The sequence below is a fragment of the Bactrocera dorsalis genome, chromosome 2, assembly GCF_023373825.1.
Source record: "Bactrocera dorsalis isolate Fly_Bdor chromosome 2, ASM2337382v1, whole genome shotgun sequence".
NCBI lineage: Eukaryota > Metazoa > Arthropoda > Insecta > Diptera > Tephritidae > Bactrocera > Bactrocera dorsalis.
In genome coordinates, this window is record NC_064304.1 from 13,845,044 (window position 1) to 13,857,124 (window position 12,081).

A 12,081-nucleotide genomic window follows, 5' to 3' on the forward strand; every position below is an offset into this window, starting at 1 on the left:
TGTAACTTACTGTGTATTTACTGTTGTTGTGGTTGTTGTTAATCTCACCGATTGTTGTATCGACTGTTGCGTTGCATTGCCGTTGCAGTCAATCAATGCTTGTATGCCGTTAGATGTTCCCGTTCTACTGTTTGTGTTGCTAGTAAAGCGCTCACCTTTATTTCTCGTCTCCCGCAAGCTTCTTGCATTCCATGTACTAACACATACGCAAATGATTTGTTTTCAAATACAAGTTATCAGATAGATACTATATATGGCAATATTAAGGTGCGCCCTGCTGGAAGCTGGCTGCATAATTCGCTTATAACGGTAATAGACTATGAAGCGTGATATTTGTTTAAAAGAAGTGCAGAATTTGAACATTTTGAATAGCGGTGAATCGAACAAGCAACTGGTATAAATATGTTAAACTGGCATAATTGCATAGACAGAGAAAAGCAAGTGTTTATATTGGTAAAATGAGCTAATTATTTCAAATGTATGACTCTTTTTGACGAATATCCCTATTAGCCTTGAGCTTTTCGAATTTCTAGTAACTGAAGAAATTAAATTATATAGCTTTAGTAGCTTTTGAAAAAATAGTATGTTTTCCATTTTAAATTCCGAGCTTTTGGAGTTTGTAATACTTATTGAGTATACCTACATTATCTCTCTCTCTTGGTCTCTTTTTAAATACAAATATAAATAAATATAATTTATGTAAATCAGCTCATTTACATATGTACTTATACACAAAGTTTCCACTTTCCTCTTGGGCATCTATGCGTTCGTGCTTTCGTATAAGCTATATAGTATCTCTAATGCACACTTAGTCTGGTATTTATGTACAATAGTGTATGGGTTGTCTCTTCGCTGCAGGCGAACTGGTTTGGCATCCACTTCATAAATATTTAAAATTTCCAATAAACTGTGAACTAATGCTTTTGACATTGTTTTAGCCCCTGTCATATGAGAACGGTGCTGCCGACTATGCAGTGGCAACGGGAATTCGTTGACACAGTTCAGCATTTTAATCTCAGCTAAGCTGATAAGCATTTTACAGAAAACGCCCACAGCAAAGAATCTTCTTGCAAATGACAGTGTGACTAGAGGAAAATTTCATTATTTTCGGTTTTCAGTGAAAAATGTGGGTATATTTCGTAGAAATCTAGTGGAAAAATACAGGGTGCCCATACAGTTATTGGTTTTTATCACTTTAAATCTGTTGTTAAAGTTCTGAAAAATTATTTTAGATAAAATTGTTTAATTCCGGGACACACTACTTTACATTTATTAAGAAAAAATTCACTTAGTATTATACTCGTATTAAAGTATAATAATATATTTTCACATCTAATAATACTTTAGCTCATCCTATCCCGAGAGAACTGCACCGGCTTGGCAGCCAAGGTTGAATCAAGTCATTTTTGATACCCAGTTCTGATGTGAACGGTATTCCACTAAGCGTGTTCTACATCGACCCAAATAAAAAATAGTCAGAAGAGGAAAGGTCTGGACTGTTAGTCGAGTAAGGCATAACTTCACATTCGCTGTTTTCTTAATGGTTTTCCACTGATCTTGCAACATGAGGACGATCGTTTTATGCTAGCTGAAAATTTCGAACGTTTTGAGCTCTAATTTAGTGAGTTGTTGTCAGTATTGATGGTTTCACCCGGATTTACAAGCTCATCCTACCAAATACTGAACATTACCCTAGCGTCAGGTTTCACATATAATTTTTTGCACTCACGGTTGTCGTAATAGATCTATTTTATATCCCCAGTTACAATCCATTGCTCAATTCTGTCATAAAGATCGCCTTTCAATGTCTCTTGGTTTCAATTCATAACTTTCTTGGGTTTGAATGCACCCGATTGCTTTGAAACGTTTTGAAATGGCTGCTTGAGTGACTCCAAAAGATTCTGAAAGCACTTCTTGGGTTTGGTAACATTCTTTATCGGGTAGTGCTTCCATTTCTTGAACTGAAAAATTTTTGGCCGCTCAGGACGTTCTTCGTCTTTCAAGCCAAACTCAATATTTTTAAACCGTGCATATCACTTTTGGCACGTTCACTCAGCTAGAGCATATTCATCATAAACTTCCACCAAAATACGATGACTGTCGTTTGAGGTTTTCTTCAGATTAAAATGATTAAAATGATGATGAAGAAGAACTTCTAGTAAAAACAATTTTTCAGGTACAAACATCGACATATTTAACTGAAAAAAATTTTGCTGTTTACTCTTCAAATGAATGAATTATACATAAAACACAGGGACAGTAGGTTCCCACTGCATATTCCAAATATTGGAACCAAGGTATAAAATCAAGTTACGCCATCTCTTGACCTTCCGCAGAAATATAGTTAAAATCATAAATTAGAAAATATGCCGACTCTGTCATTTATATTGGATTGAAAATATTTTTATAGAAGAATTTTTTTAATAATATTCTAGAAAAGTAAAAAAACAGTTAATTCTAATTTATAAGCTTGTTTAGAACTGTTTAGTTTTATCTTAAAATAAAAAAAATTATACCAAAGTCACTGTATGATCGCACTTTTCTAGCAGTAAATTTTTTATAGATAACTAAGACAATTACATTTACAATTCAATTTACAATGTATATATTATAAAGACAACACACATACACACACAACCCAGTTTGGCATGTTCTCAACCAACTTATCCTCTATATCTCTTAAGCTATCATTTATGCAGTTAACCTTTACCGCATGCGCCTTTAGCATTTGCAAATAATTCAACTAATTAAAAGAAGTGGCTTTGCGCATGCGCAGCCTCGCCGTCAACAACCAACAAAACAACGGCCGCGGCACGCCATTGTATTGCGCTTGTTAAAAGCTGCACGCAAAAATTGTTGTGGAAAATTTAATTTCAAAAATTACCAATGCGGTTTGTTTCAACTGCACACAAACACAAGCAAATATATGTATTTATGTTTATAAGCAATTACAGTATTTAGTTGTGTTGTTGTCTGTTTTATTTGCCACGATGCCATTCACCATTCTACATTGCCGCATTTAATTTATGCGCCAATGCTGTTCTTCATCGTCAAGCCTGATTGTCGAGCGACAACGCCGAAGACGACGACGTCAGTCAATCTTCGTTAGATCGAAATGCAGCTGTGCGCAGTGAGCTTTATTAAGCATGCGTACAAAGTGAATTATTACCAATGGCAGTGGGTTACAGCGAAGAAAACATACTTAAGTTTTCAAGTGCCACTTTTTTGCTGATGTATGTGTGTATGTATTGTCTGTAGCACATACTTGTTTATATGCTTGTTCTTCTTGCTGGCTTGGCCAGCAGTAATGACCTTCAGCGCGCTTGGTAGTTGCTGCTCGAGCTGCTAATGTTGATTCTAATTTTTTTCATGTTTACTACTTTTTAAACACACATAAGCATGTGTGCGTGTGTAATATGTGGCTTACTGGCTCTCTAATGTGTCCATGACTGTCCACTTTTACGAGTATCACCCATTTGTTTGCACAAGCCATTCATTACGGCTGCAAGAGCGGTCTTAAATGGCTGCGCATAACTTTTTTCTTGGTATTTCCGTAGACTTGCCGAGGCGCTGACGCTTAGTTGTCTCCACATATTTGTTATTGCTGTTTTCTTTTACTCTTTTTTATTCAATGTTGCTCTGTGTACTCGCTGCTTTAGTACGCTTTTAGTCTACTTGTACAATTTTAGGTGCAGCCGGTCTTTGAAATAGACTTCCTGGAAACAAAAGATCTTAGCGACGAACTTTTCTAGCATTTTTTGGTCTAATGATTAGTGGAATTCTGCTTTATCAGCTGCGTGTTTTAGTGTTAATATGTTGCCTTTTTTAATTCACGACTTAAATTATGTAACATTTTAACCTTTTGCCCATATTGGCCTTTACAGGCGCTCTCTATGTCTTGTAAAGGTTTAAACAGTCGTGGGATATTTTTTTTTTCAATTGCATAATTTCTAAAAATAATGATATAACCAAGTTAGTGCTCTCAAATTATTAGATGTGCAACTAAGTTTTTTTATAAGGAACATTAATTTTTATTGTAAGGAAATGGTGACAAATGAGTTATTCGAATTGCTCATCGTGAGTCTCAGCTTTCTGCATCTTTCTGGCAAAGCTAGAATAACGTTACTATAAAAGTGTTCATCTTGTGATGTTATCCAAGAATCAAGCCATTTTTCGATGTCGTCGTGAGTGGAACTGCTTCTGAACCAGATCATGTGCCATCGAACGGAACAAATAATAATCTCCTATCCTATCCCATCCTAGCGTTTCCAGGTAGGTTTTAACGGGTTTGGCAAAGTAAGATCGAACGTTGTTATACAGCAGAATCACTTGTTCGTGCCTCTCCTGGTATAAAGGCCGTTTTCGCACAGCGCTCGACTCAGTCGCAGCAATTGAAGTGGGAAGCATACCCCATTGATTTGTTTAGTTTCAGTAGCACATAATAAACGACCCAAGTTTTTGGTTTCTGAATCGTTCCCAATACATGTAGTTTCTTGAAATAGCTTGGCGGGGGTCTCCCAATGCTGAAGCAAGCTCATTTTGTATTTGACACAGATCCTCATCGAGCCACGTCTTCAATTCACTTCGATGGCATTACTTCTTGAATGTGAACGAAAAATTTTCAAAGGCCGTTTGCTTTACCGAGTTCCAGATTATGATATTTTCGCATATGGCAGACATAACAATTTCAAACTTTTCCTAAATATAGGCAACAGTTTTGAGTATTAAGCAAGTGCTGTGATCTCTGAAGTTGTACTTAATTATACAAATTGTATTTTCCTTGATTAATCGGTATCAACCCACAAATATTGTTTAAACATTTTACTTAATACAAATTATTTATAAATTATCAATCAAAATAGTTTAATGTCAGCTTTTATGAATATTGCCATTCAGAAGTACAAATTTTATCATAAAGTGGTTTTACGCTGAAAAAAATTATAGCAAATTTTTTGTAAAACAAATTATTATTATTTTTGCATTTACCTCGCTCGGTTGGCATTTACTAGCCATAAAAACATACACAAACTTGCATATATTTACAAACTTGTAAATCTGCCTCGTTCAACTATTTATTAATTTGTCACTGAAACGCGAAAAAAGATTGATTTATGCATGAAAAAGTCGCTGTCAAACGATATTTTGCATAAAATGAATATCTCGACAAATTATCGCAGTTTTCTCAATCAATACACTTTTATTGCGGTTTATAGTTTTTGTGCGCTGCGCTGATTATGCTGTTTTGCTGTCGCAAGCGTTCATTGCCCTTGGCATCCCTTCATAAATTATCCGCACACAACCACACCGGCAATATTGTAAGCTTGGCCAATACAAACTGAGTCATCAATTTAGCATTTGAATTCGATGCGACGGTGTGTATGAATGGCACGAGGAGGTGAAGTGGGGGGGGATGTACTGTAAAATAAAATTTATTGTGTATTTCGACAACGCTCAATTTGTGCACTCAATTTGCAGTTATGCAAAATGTCAATTAACCTCAATTCAGCTCACGTAGCGCTGCCGCCTCCGCCGCCGCCACCGCAAAGAGGGCGATCATGAAGCAGGCGTAGACGAAGATACCACGTCTTGACTGCAAAGAATGCTAACAAAATGCCTTTTCGAAGCTATGCTGAAAGTACCTAACAAAGTATGCGTGCGCGAATTATTGCTTGACATTTAATTGCGATTTTAATGCAGATTAATCGCTGGACTTAGTGGCTTACTTCCAAAGGGCCCTCTAGGCTGCTTGGTTGATCAATTAAGCTGTTGTCATTCACATAGTTTGGTAAGAAATACCGCTGAGATTTTGAAAAATGAGCAAAAGCGAAGAATTAACGGTAGTTATACCTATTTAGGTTGGACATGTTTGGTTTAGTCGCTCATTTACAAGATGAATTTGTTAACTAAAAATAAAAAAGTTTTAAAGTGTTGAAAAGTTTACAAGAAAAATAGCTTCTGCAGTATGACTTACCTGTATCCAAGAAACATAACGCTATTTCTACAAAATCTTGGGGTTTCCTTGAGTAAAAAGCAGCATTTTTTCATCAAATATTTCTCATATAAAAAATAAAATATTTTATTAAAAATTTTTTACTGTTACAAACATAATAGTGTATGAAAGCAATTCCGAAAGTTTTGGAAAAGAAATATTTTAAACACGGCTATTACGACGCCATTTCCGGTGACCCCTCGGAAAGAACTTTGAACATGGACGAAGAAAGAAAAAAACTCAAAATTGGACTATCTGCAGATAATTTTACAAAAAAATGAAAACTTCGCGACATTTTTTTTTATAGTTGTATTCGATACAAATCTTTCGTCTAAGCTTTTATTAATTTTTAATTGTATCTCAAAGACCTGTGTAAAATTTCATGATGATCGGTTGAGTAGTTCTCGAGAAATCTTGAAAACCGACTTCAAAAACACTGTTTCGAGAAAAATACGTCGGCGCAATTAGCCTAGCTAACCTCGAGCGCACAAGTTTTCAAAACTGTATCTCCGAAACTATTACTCGGATTAACTTGAAAATTAAGGACAATATTCTAGACGTGTTGTAGAATTTAAGAAGATAATAAAAAATCAATTTTTTTTAAACCTGTAAGCCCATGTAACCCTTTAAATCGGACCTCATACCATCCAAACTAACCCATAAAAATGAAGATAAAGATTTTTTATATCCTTGGAATGAATCTATGAAGGGTATTATAGATTATCTTCGGTGCATTCGAAGTTAGCGGTTTTTCTTTTTTTCTTCTGGGAACAACAGAAGTTCTTCGATGCTAAACTTATAACTTCATGATAAAAAGGTGAAACTTAAAGCGAACCCAACATCGAACACTTGATCCAATTGATTTAATTTGAAATGTAAGAATAGTTTACCTCAATTAAGCTCTCAAATCAGCAACAGCTTTTCAACTACATGATCATTAATTATTCTAATAAACACTTGCACCATACATTTTAAAGCGATTAAATCCAATTAACTCTGAATAAATCAGACAGAAAATTATCATTATGGATTATTTAAAACTGGATATATGTTATCTGACAGTAGAACAATAAAACAGAACAGTAAATAAAAGTAGTGGAAACATAAAGACCACGACTGCTCGTAAATTACAGTGCTGTTGGGGCCAACGTTGCACAAAATCAAGGTTAACACGTTCGGCCTCTTTCTAGGACAACAACACACGGCGGCGGCGGCGCAATCAACGAGCGTTTATTTGTTTCGATAATAAAACTAGAATGAAACACAACTTCGTGCCAAATGCAATTAGAGCGCAGTAACACTAAATAACAACAACAAATATACATAAAAATAAGCAACAAAACCACGAGAATATTCGGAAAGATATAAAAATTCACCGTTGAATTGCAGGAAAAGTGCGAAATAAACAGAAATCAATTGTTAGCACAACAAGAAGGTGTTAAAAGGAGAAAGGAAGGAGAGAAAGGAAGCGCTTACAATGAAAACAAGAAACAACAGTGAGCGTGGCTTTCCATTTTGTGACACGTTGAACCAATTCGTGTGCTCTCAAGCAGCCAATTGGCCATGTCCGGACTGTGACCACCTGCAGCAACACAATCGCCTGCCAATCAGCTCATTCATGTAAATTAAATAAACCGCAATGCTTTTAAGCGTGATTAAAGCACAAATTATATATGCATGCATTTATGTATGACTGTGTGTATGTATGTATTAAAAAAAGCTGAACTTACAATTACAATCATCAAATCAACGGCAAATTATGCACTTGCAACACACCTTTGTTTTGCTAAATGTTGTTGTTTTTTACTACTTTTTGTGTTTGTGTTGCCACCAAAAGCACAGTCGTGCTTCGGCGTGGAGTCTTTGTGTCGTTTACCCCACCCCCAATGGCCTGTTTATTAAAAAAAAAAAAGCACAACAGAACGTGATTTACAACTTTTCATTTTCTGCACCAGCTGAAAAACACTATATTTTGTGTGTAATTATGTACATTAGGGTGTGCCGGTTTTGACCAAGAAAAAAGTGTAGAAGCAAGAAAAAATATATAACAGAATTTTAAATCTAAATAAACTGTGTACAAAAAAATTATGGTGACATTTGAATTTAAACTGCGCGCGTCGAAGGATTTGGAGAATTATTTTTTTTTTTAGGTTGGTAGTACTGTCAGTCACATTTATGTCAAATTTCATGTCAAAATATTCATTAGTGTTTGAGATACGTGTCGTTTTGTGAGCTGCTAAAAGTGAGTTTTTCGTTTTTTGCGATGTCGAAATTTGTTGAGCAAAGAATTTGCATTAAATTTTGTTTACGGAATCAATTTTCTGCTGCGGATACGTTGAGGATGGTGCAGAAAGCCTTTGGTGATGAGGCTATGTCTAAAAAAATGTTTACAAGTGGTATAGTGAGTTCCAAGCCGGCCGTGAACGTGTCGAAGACGAAGAGCGTCCAGGGCGACCATCAACCTCAACCGACGAAGCTCACGTTCAACAAATCAAAGATTTGGTGTTGAAAAATCGTCGATTAACAATTAGAGACCTTGCTGATGAAGTTGGCATATCGAAAGGCTCAGCCAATACCATTTTGAAGGATGTTTTGGGCCTCAAGCGCGTCAAATCTCGACTGGTACCGAAAACATTAAATTTTTTGGAAAAAAGGCGTCGCGTTGAAGTGTGTGAAACGATGCTTTCCGACTACCAGGGTGTCATGAAACGCATTATAACTGGCGATGAGACTTGGATCTATGCTTACGACCCCGAAACAACCGATCAATCGAGCGAATATCGTGCCAAAAGAGAGCCGAGACCAAAAAAATCGCGCCAAAGTCGCTCAAAAATCAAGGTCATGTTGACTGTTTTCTTCGATTATCGTGGTGTTGTGCATTATGAATTCCTTCCAACCGGTCAAACAGTCAACAAGGAATATTATTTGAACGTTATGCGTCGTTTGCGTAACGCTATCCGCCTAAAAAGGCCGAAATTGTGGAAAGACAATTCTTGGTTTTTACACCACGATAATGCACCATCCCATACTGCCCTCGTAATTCGTGATCATTTTGCCAAAAACTCAACCCATATCGTTCCGCAACCACCGTATTCACCTGATCTGGCGCCGTGCGACTTCTGGCTGTTCACCAAGCTCAAAAGACCGCTCCGGGGACACCGTTTTTATACGATAGAGGAGATTCAAGCCGCAGCGAAGACGGAACTGAAGGCCATCCCGGAAAGTGACTACAACCAGTGTTTCGAAGATTGGAAAATCCGTTGGCATAAGTGCATTGCATCGGAAGGGGATTACTCTGAAGGAGAAATTGATTTGGAAGAATAAATAAAGAATTTTCAAAATAAATACAATGTCACCTTATTTTTTGGGCACAGTAATTTTTTATAGCATCACCCTAAACTTCTTACGTCCATATTGGTAGTCGAAAAAGTCTGTTCGTATTTGCAATCAAACTTCAACTTATTTTTTTTTCTTTTATATTTATAATAATACCATTTTGGTCTACGACTTTTTGTTTTTTTTCGCTAGAGACGCTATTCCGTCAGTGTAAAACTTTTATCAGTGTAAATCGAAATTTCCAGAACCGAAGCACTACTACATCTATTGACAAAAGAACTTTTCGACTACCCAATATATAGTATTGTATTCTACTTCTTCAGCATTTTTTCCTATTGTCTACTTCAATTCTTTTTCCTTCTGCTTTATTAGCTATGAAATTCCTACATATGTAAATATGTTTGTAGTTTCTACGTTCCTCATTTGTTTCATTGTCCTCCTAGCTTATTGAATTTTAATTGCTTTCGATTGCTTTTCGACGCACAAAAGCCCGAATTAAGTTCATTGTTTTTTATGCATTTAATGCTCACCTTAAGCATTAGCGGGTTTTTCATTATTTTGCTTTGAATAGATCAATAGTCCACTCAGGCTTTGTTAGCCAAATAATATCAGATTTGTGTCAACGACTTAAAAAATTTAGTATCCACTCATTTACATTCATAATCCGAAAACAATGGCAATTGACTTTCATAAAATCCTTTTCATTTCAAAAAACTTGTTTTCAATTGAGTTTACAGGATTTTAATTCATAACATTATAACAACTTTCCTTCCGGGAAATAGCGACGCTCTATCGCTTTCACTTCCCACTTCTATATATGTGTATATACTATACTATTTCCAAAATTCCGAATTCGTGCTAATTACGCACTATTTCACTTGAAAAGTATTCCCGACGAAGCTTATAACCATTATTTAATCCAACAAGTATCTTGAAAGATCAAATTTTATATTTGATATTTATTTCGAAAATATATGCTTACTTACACCTGTAGTAGACTTCTATTCGATTCTATTCAGTTTCGAGAAAGCGCGTTTAAAGCTTTAAATTACTATATAACTGACCTTTATCGTGCAATTTTTCAAATCTGTATCAAAACTTCGTGCCAGAGAGCCAGAGAGAACTCCTTATTGGCCGTCAGATTGTTTTTCCCTGCATTCCGATGATTGTTAGTTTTTTTCCATGTCACCTATGCCTCATCGGCAGTTTTAATACTCTCCATGAATGTGGGATCGGAATTCGTACGATGGAGCATGTTCGAAAGATCGGTTTACGGTACTCTTTTTGAAAAAAATAAAGATTTATCAGGACGAGTCAAGCAAAAACCCGATTTATACCAAAATTATACACCAAAGTCATTCGAACGAACTCGCCGGAGATTTTGAGCTCTCTTGCCATCTCTCTTTAAGCACCATATCCTTTATTTTCTTAATATTTTCATCAGTTCAAGAGGTCGAAGATCGTCCGAAATGGTGCATGTCTTCAACAATCTTTTGATCGTTTTTGAAGGCTTTGTACGACTCGAATGCTTATTTTTTGATAAAATCTGAAGCGGCGTAAGCCTTTTCCAACATTCGCAACGACTCCGCACACGAAATTTGGTTAGAAATACAGAATTTGAGACAAATTCATGGTTCGAGATTTTTATTCATTGTAAAAATCGCAACGCTGAGATGTACCGACTTATGCAGCTGCTGTTGGCAAGACAATGAGAGATCGCGACCATATTTGCCTTATTAATTAAGGACAATCCATTCAACTTAGCAAAACACATTTTTTTATGTCACAATGTATGTGATTACAGTCATCGCCACTTTGGTTCACCTTGCAATATACGGCCAAACTAATTTTGCCTACAATATGTTTAAAAAATTTTTTGTATAATTTGCTTTTGTTATTATAATTTATATTTTTATACTTTTTTGATCAATTTTAATTAAATTTAATACAAATTACTTGCAACTTCAACTAATCTCGCTTCTTCATTTATTTTGCTCTCTAATTTCAGCACCGTAAGCAAAGAGTGAATACAACTTTAGAAGGTAAGTGAAACAGCTACTATATACATATGAAAGTTAAACAGCAAAATTCCATGTATTTTCACTTTTCTCTAATAATAAAACTTAATAAATGCATAAGTTTATGCAACACATAAGCGCCACATCATCGACTAGTGTATAGAATTCTAACGCGATTTGCAACGCTGAACATTGTCAGTATAGTATATATATGTATATATGTGCGCATATCGGCACTTAATTAACTCACCTTCTCAAAAATAGCAAATTTATGCACACATAACACTTAAGTACATATTTGCATTGCTATGTGTGCGTACGTGTGTGCGCTTTTTCCGTGCATAAGTAGAAGCAACTTCACACTTTAATTGCAAAACTTGCTGTTTCAAGGTAGAAATTCACTTTTCGCTTTCGCATTAGCCCAAGCGTATGTGGCATATGTTTTCTGTTTGCAACTAAAGGCAAATTTGTTTACTTGCAACATGTGTATTTACAAATGTACACAAGCAAATGTTTATGTTTCTGCGGTATTTTGCTGTTTATGCATTTAACTGCAAGCAAGCCAACTGCAAGAAGCTGCAAAGTAGAAATGTGAGCAAATAATGCACTTTGGATGTTGCACATGCAAGTTGTTGCAGTTAGAGTACATAAACATAGATATATACTATATGTATATGATTTATTAACTATGGTGGAGTTAAAAATTCAATTTGCCTTCTATGACCTCATCATTTGCTT

General features: G+C 35.6%; 1 protein-coding gene across 5 annotated transcripts in view; it reads left to right on the forward strand.

Annotated features, from left to right (window-relative positions):
- LOC105227640 (mucin-22) overlaps positions 1 to 12,081 on the forward strand; it is a 121,585-nt gene that overhangs the window by 50,599 nt on the left and 58,905 nt on the right. For all 5 annotated transcript variants that reach the window (XM_049448678.1, XM_049448679.1, XM_049448680.1 and 2 more), the window contains one exon: positions 11,334 to 11,367. The gene's annotated coding sequence lies outside the window, so the exon portion shown is untranslated. The remainder of the gene's footprint in view (positions 1 to 11,333; positions 11,368 to 12,081) is intronic.